The following is a 7,024-nucleotide window of genomic DNA, read 5'->3' on the forward strand; positions in this document are numbered from 1 at the left end:
AGAGAGAAAATTAAGAGAGAAAAGCTAAAGGAAGCTCCCTTAAATTATTATAGAAAGGTCAATCAAAATAAGAGAAAAGCTAAAGAAAAGCTTACGTGTAATGAAGTAAAAATGAAGGGGAAAAAAATAGAAGGAAGCTATAGGAAACTTGAGCGGAAGCGAGAATTAAATGAAGAATGAACAAAGAAGCTAAATGTAGCCTGTTAAAATGTATTGAAGCTAGAATGAAGGAAATGAAGAACGAGCTTCCTTATACTGAATGAAGGAAATCTAGAATGAAAAAGAGAAAGATGTTAAAGGGAGCTTCTTAAAATGTATTAAAGCTAGAATGAAGGAAAGGAAGTACGATGAAGCTAAAGATCAAATTATTGAAATTAGATTGAAATAAAGAACGAAGAAGAGAAAGAAGTTAAAAGATGATTGTTGGAATGTATTATGGTCAATCAAGAAAAAAGAAAAAATCTAAAGAAACGCGGTAAAATGAAGGAAATAAAAAAGAAGGAATCTAAAGGAACCTTGTTTGAGTGTATTGAAGTTAGAAAGAAGTAAATGAGGAATAAACAAAAGAAGCTAAAGGAAGCTTTATATATATTGAAGCTGGAAAAGGAAATCAAGAAAGAAGAGAAGCTAATGGAAGCCTAGTTGAGTGTATTTAAGGTAGAATGAAGGAAATTATGAAAAGGAGAAAGAAGCTAATGGAAGCTTTGAGTGTATTGAAGCTAGAACGAAGTAAATGAATGAAAAGAAGCTAAAGGAAATTTCTTTAAATATATTGAAGTTTGAAGGAAATGAAGAAAGAAGAGGCGAAATGTGTGCATTGAAGCGTATGAAGAGAAAGATGCTAAAGGAAGCTTGTTTGTGTATTAAAGCAAGAATGTTCATTAATAAAAAGAAAGAAACGTATATTGAAGGTAGAATGAAGAAAATCAAGAAAGCAAAGAATCTATTTGAAACTTCAATTCACCTAAACAAGCGTCTTTTTTTTTTTGAAGCTAGAATGAAGTAAATGAATGAATGAGAGAAAGACGCTAAAGGAAACTTGTATGTGTCAAAGAAAGAATGGTCATTTAAAAAAGGAAGAACCCAAAGCTTACTTGCTTATATTGAAATATATAAAGAACAAATGAATTTAATGGAAAATTCAATACATTCAAACGCTTCATTTACTTTCTATTCTTTTCTTGATTTTCTTCATTCTAAGCAATACACTAAAACAAGAATCATTTAGCTTTTCTCTGTTCTTTCTTCATTTCATTCTACCTTCAATACTGTCAAACACGCTCCCTTTAGCTTCTTTTCTTTCTTTCATATAGTTTTTCTCTTCTGATAGGGTAAATGTTAGGGTAAGGGCTAGGGCTACGGCTAGGGCTAGCGTTGTGGTTATGGTTAGGACGGGTGTGCTAGGGGTTAGGTTTCGGGATAGGGTTAGAAGAAAAAAAGCTAAAGGAAGCTTGTTTATATGTATAGGGTTATGATTTGAGTGTAGGTGCTTGAATATATGTAATCAAGGAAGAACCGGAAAGAGGGTAGCTTGTTTGACTTGACAGCAGCTGGAACGAAGAAACAAGGAGTCCAAAGGAACCATCAGTTTATTAAAGCTAGCATGAAGTAAATGAAGAAGCTAAAGTAAGCTTCCTTAAATTATTGAAGTTAGAATTACGTAAATAAAGAACGAAGAAGCTAAAGGAAGCTTCCTTAATTTATTAAAGATAGAAAGGTTAATCAAGAAAAAATAAGAGAAAAACTAAAGAAACGCTTGCGTGTAAAGAAGTTAAAATGGAAATCAAAAAAGAAGAGAAGAATGCTAGGAAGCTTGTTTGAGTGTATAGAAGCTAAAACGAAGTAAATGGTGAACAAAAGAAAGAAGCTAAACGAAGCTTGTTAAAATATATTGAAGCTAGAATGAAATCAAGAATGAAGAGAAAGAAGCTAAAGGGAGCTTGTTAAAATGTATTGAAGCTTGAATGAAGGAAATGAACGAAGACGATATAGAAGCTAAAGGAATCTTCCTTAAATTATTAGTTAGAATGAAGGACAAGAAGCTAAAGGCTTGTTTGAGTGTATTAAAGCTAGAAAGTCCAATCAAGATAAAAAACATATGCTAAACGCTTGCGTGTAATGAAGCTCGTCGTCGTTTAGTCGTTTAGTCGTGTCCGACTCTTCGTGACCCCATGGACCAGAGCACGCCAGGCCCTCCTATCTTCTACTGCCTCCCGGAGTTGTGTCAAATTCATGTTGGTTGCTTCGCAGAATGCTAGAATGAAGGAAATCAAGAAAGAGGAAGGAGTCTAAATGAAGCTTGTTTGAGTATTAAAGCTAGAAAGAAGTAAATGAAGAATGAACAAATGATAAAGAAAGATAAATATATATATATAGAAAGGAAATCAAGGAGAAAAGGTACTTTGAGTGTATTGAAGCTAGAAAGGAATGAAAAAGTGAAAGCAAATAGACGCCTCCTCGAATGTATTGAAGCTAGAATAAAGGAAATCAGGAAATAAGAGAAAGAAGCTAAACTATGCTGGTTAAAAGCTAGAATTAACGAAATCTAGAATGAAAAAAACGAAGCTATAGGGAGCTTGTTAAAATGTATTGAAGCTAGAATGGATATGAAGAACGAAGCTAAACTTAAATTATTGAAATTACAAAAGAAAGAAGAAGCTAGAATGAATAATGAACAAGAGAAAGAAGCTAAAGGAAGCTGTTTACTGTAGAAAAGGAAGTCAAAGAAGCGAAAGAATATAAAGGAAGCTTGCTTGAGTATTAAAGCTACAGTGGTCAATAAAGAAAAGTTTCCAAAGAAGTTTGCATCTGTATTGAAGCTAGAATGAAGTAAATGAAGAATGAACAAGAGAAAGAAATAAAAGTCTAAAGGAAGCTTGTTTAAACTGACTAAACCGAAGGAAATCAAGAAGAGAGCTGAAAGAAGCTAGTTCTTAGTTTGAAAGAAGTAAATGAAGAATGAACAAAAGAAGCTTGTTTGACAGTATTAAAGCTAAAATGTAAATGACAGAAGGAAAGTAAACGGAGCTGTGTGCTGAAGCTAAATTGAAATTAATCGTTTAAAAGCTAAATCTTTGAGTGCATTTAAGCCTCCTTTTTCTTTTTTTCTTGATTTGCTTTCATTCTAGTTCAGTACACACAAGCTTTAGCTTCTTTTCTTTTTTCTGGATTGACCATTGTAGCTTCATTACTCAAACAAGCTTCCTTTAGCTTCTTGACTTCAACACATTTAACCAAACTTTAGCTTCGTTCTCGTTCATTCTTCATTCTATCTTAAATACGCTCACAAACTTCCTTTAGCTTCCTTTAGCTTCCTTTTCATTTCTTGATTTCCTTCCATCTATTCAATACATCATTTCTTAAACTTATTTCTCGTTCGTTTCATTTTAGCTTCAATACACTAGCGTTCTTTAGTTTTCTTTACAAAAAGATTTCCATTAGTTTCTGTCTCTTCTGTCGAGTACATTCATTGTAGCTTCAGTACATTCAAGATTCCTTGATTCTTTCTCGTCTTTTGTTGTCTACCTTCATTCCAGATTGTCCAGATTCAGAAGTTTCCTTTAGCTTCTTTTCTCCTTCCTTCTAGCTTCTATACACTCAAGCTCGTTGTTTCCTGATTACATTCATTATACCCTCAAAACAATCAAACAAGGTTCCTCAATTTAGGTCTGTGCTTATTTGATTTACTCCATTCTAGCTGCAATATAATCAACAAACTTACTTTAGCATCCTGTTTTACTTCAGGCTAGCATTAATAAGATGATGGTTCCTTTGAATACCTTCTCTTCGTTTACTTCGTTCCAGCTGCTATACAATAAAACAAGCTTCCTTTACCCTCTTTTCGTTGTTCTTCCTTGCTTACATGCATTCCAATACAATCAAATCCTAAGCCTAAACCTATAACCCTATCCCGAACCCTAACCCTAACACTATGTCACCCTAGCCCTAACCATAACGCTAGCCCTAGCCTACCCCTGTCTAAGATTTGCCCTATTTAGGGTATCAGAAGAGAAAAAAATATATGAAAGAAAGAAGAGAAATAAGCTAAAGCTTGTTTGAGATTATTGGAGGTAGAATGAAGTAAACCAACAAAAAGAAAGGAAGCTTGTTGTATATATAAAGCTAGAATGAAATGAAGGAACAGAAAGAATCTAAATGATTCTTCTTTTAGTGTGTTGCTTAGAATGAAAATCAAATATGAAGAAGAGAAAGTAAATAAGCTTGTTTGAGTGTATTGAAGTTTCCATTAAACTTTTGTTCATAAAAGCTTCAATATACGTAAGTTTCTTTGGGTTCTTCCCTTTTTAAATGACCATTATCTTTGATAAATAGAAGCTTCCTTTAGCGGCTTTCTCTCATTCATTAATTTCCTTCTAGGTTCAAAATAAACAATTGAAGCTAGTTTAGGTGAAGTTTGAAATAGATTTTGTTCTTTCTTGATTTCATTCTACCTTCAATATACGCAAGCTTCTTTGCTTCTTTTTATTGACTTCATTCTTGCTTTAATACACTCAGAAAGCTTATAGGATCTTTCTCTTATTCATTCTTACTACCTTAAATGCACAGCATCTTCTTTCTTGATTTCCTTCATTCTAGCTTCAATACACTCAAAAAAGCTTCCTTTAGCTTCTTTTCTTTTTTCTTGATTTCCTTCATTCTAGGTTCATTACACGCAAGCGTTTCTTTAGCATGTCTTTTTTTATCTTGATTTAGCTTTCTACTTTAATACACTGAAACAAGTTTCCCATAGCTTTTTTCTCCGTTTTTGTCCATTCTTTTAATAATTTAAGGAAGCTTCCTTTATATTTATCTTCGTACTTCATTACCTTCATTCTAGCTTCAATCCATTTTAACATTTTAATCCATTTTCAGGCTTCGTTTAGCTTTTTTGTTCATTGTTCATTTCGTTCTAGCTTCAATACACTCAAACAAGCTTCCTTCAGATTCCTTCTCTTCTTTTTTGATTTCCTTCATTTTAGCTTCATTACAAGTAAGAGTTTAGTTTTTCTCTTATTTTGTCGATTGATCTTTCAATAAGAATTTAATAGAGAGCTAAAGAACGTAGCTAAAGAAGCTGAAGAAGCTAAAGAAGCTTCCATTAGCTTCTTTCTCCATCGTTATTGATTTCCTTCATTCTAGCTTCATTATATATAAACAAGCCTTTTAGCTTCATGTTCAATTTTGATTTCCTTCATTCTAGCTTCAATACACTCAAACAAGCTTCCTTTAGTTTCTTTCTCTTCTTTTTTCTTGATTTTCATTCTAGCTTCAATATTTTAAGGAAGCTTACTTTAGCATTTCTCTTTTTCCTTCTTGATATCCTGCTTTCTAGCTAAAATAACGATTCGTTTAGCCTCTTTTTTTTCTTAGTTTTTGATTTTCTTCATTCTAACGTCATCTTAAGGAAGCTTTAGTATCTTTCTCTTTTTTGATTTCCTTCACTCTAGCTTCATTACATATAAACGTTTCCTTTATATTCTTTTCATTCTAACTTCAATACACTCAAACAAGCTCCCTTTAGCTTCTGTTTTGATTTCCTTCATTCTAGCTTCATTACAGGCAACCGTTTCTTTAGCTTTTCTCTACTTTTTTTATTGTCTGACCATTATAGCTCTAATACACTCAAACAAGCTTTCTTTAGCTTCATTCGATCTTCTTTTCCTTCATTCTAGCTTCAATATTTAACAAGCTTCGTTTAGCTTCTTTCTCCTTCTTCATTTCCTTTATACAAGCTTCATTTAGCTTATTTCTCTTTTTCCGTCTTCATTTACTTCATTCTAGCCTCAATCACTCAAAGAAGCTTCGTTTAGCTTCCTTCTTTCTTCATTTCCTTCATTCTAGCATCATTACACGCAACCAAGCTTTAACATCTTTCACTTCTTTTTTTCTTTATTGACTTCATCCTAGCTTTAGTACACTCCTTTAGTTTCTTCGTTCTTGATTGACTTCTTTCTAGCTTCAATATTTAAACGAACCTCCTTTAGATTCTTTCTGTTGTTCTTTCTTCATTTACTTTATTCTATCTTCAATACACTCGAACAAGCTTCCTTTAGATTTTTTCTGCTTCGTTCTTGATTTTCTTCAATATTTTAAGGAATCTTTAGCTTCTTTCTCTTTTTCATTCTTGATTTCCTTCATTCGTTAAAATGTATTGCTTAGATTCTTCTTGATTTCCGTTATACTAGCTTCAATACGTTTAAAAAAGCTTCCTTTAGCTTCTTTTTTTATTCATTCTTCATTTACTTCTTTCTAGCTTTAACACACTCAAACAAGATTCCTTTAGCTTCTTTCTCTTCTTTCTTGATTTCCTTCATTCTAGCTTCTACATATAAACAAGATTCCTTTATTTTCTTTTTTTGGTCATTCTTCATTTCATTCTACCTTCAATACACTCAAACTAGCTCCCTTTAGCTTCCTTCTTTTTTTTTTATTTCCTTCATTCTAGCTTCATTACATGCAAGCGTTTCTTTAGCTTCTCTACTTTTTTATTTGACCATTATAGCTTTAATACACTCAAACAAGCTTTCTTTTGCTTTTTTCGATCTTTATTTCCTGCATTCTAGCTTCAATAAATTTTAACAAGCTCCCTATAGCTTTTTTTCATTCTAGATTTCCTTAAATCTAGCTTCAATAAATTTTAACAAGCTTCGTTTAGCTTCTTTCTCTTCTTTTTTCATTTCCTTCATTCTAGCATCAACACACGCAACCAAGCTTCTTTAGTTTCTCTCCTTTTTTTTCTTTATTGACTTCATCCTAGCTTGTTTCTTTCTTCGTTCTTGATTGACTTCTTTCTAGCTTCAATACATTTAAACGAGCTTCCTTTAGACTCGTTCTCTTGGTCATCCTTTATTCTAGCTTCAATACATTATAACAAGCGTCCTTTAGCTTCTTTCTCCTTCTTTCTTGATTTCCTGTATTCTAGCTTCATTACTTTTAAACAAGCTTCCATTATCTTTTTTCCCTTTTACATTCTTCATTTACTTCTTTCTAGCTTTAATACAAACAAGCTTCGTCTACCTTCTTT

The sequence above is a fragment of the Pogona vitticeps genome, unplaced genomic scaffold (genome assembly GCF_051106095.1).
Source record: "Pogona vitticeps strain Pit_001003342236 unplaced genomic scaffold, PviZW2.1 scaffold_34, whole genome shotgun sequence".
Classification (NCBI taxonomy): domain Eukaryota; kingdom Metazoa; phylum Chordata; class Lepidosauria; order Squamata; family Agamidae; genus Pogona; species Pogona vitticeps.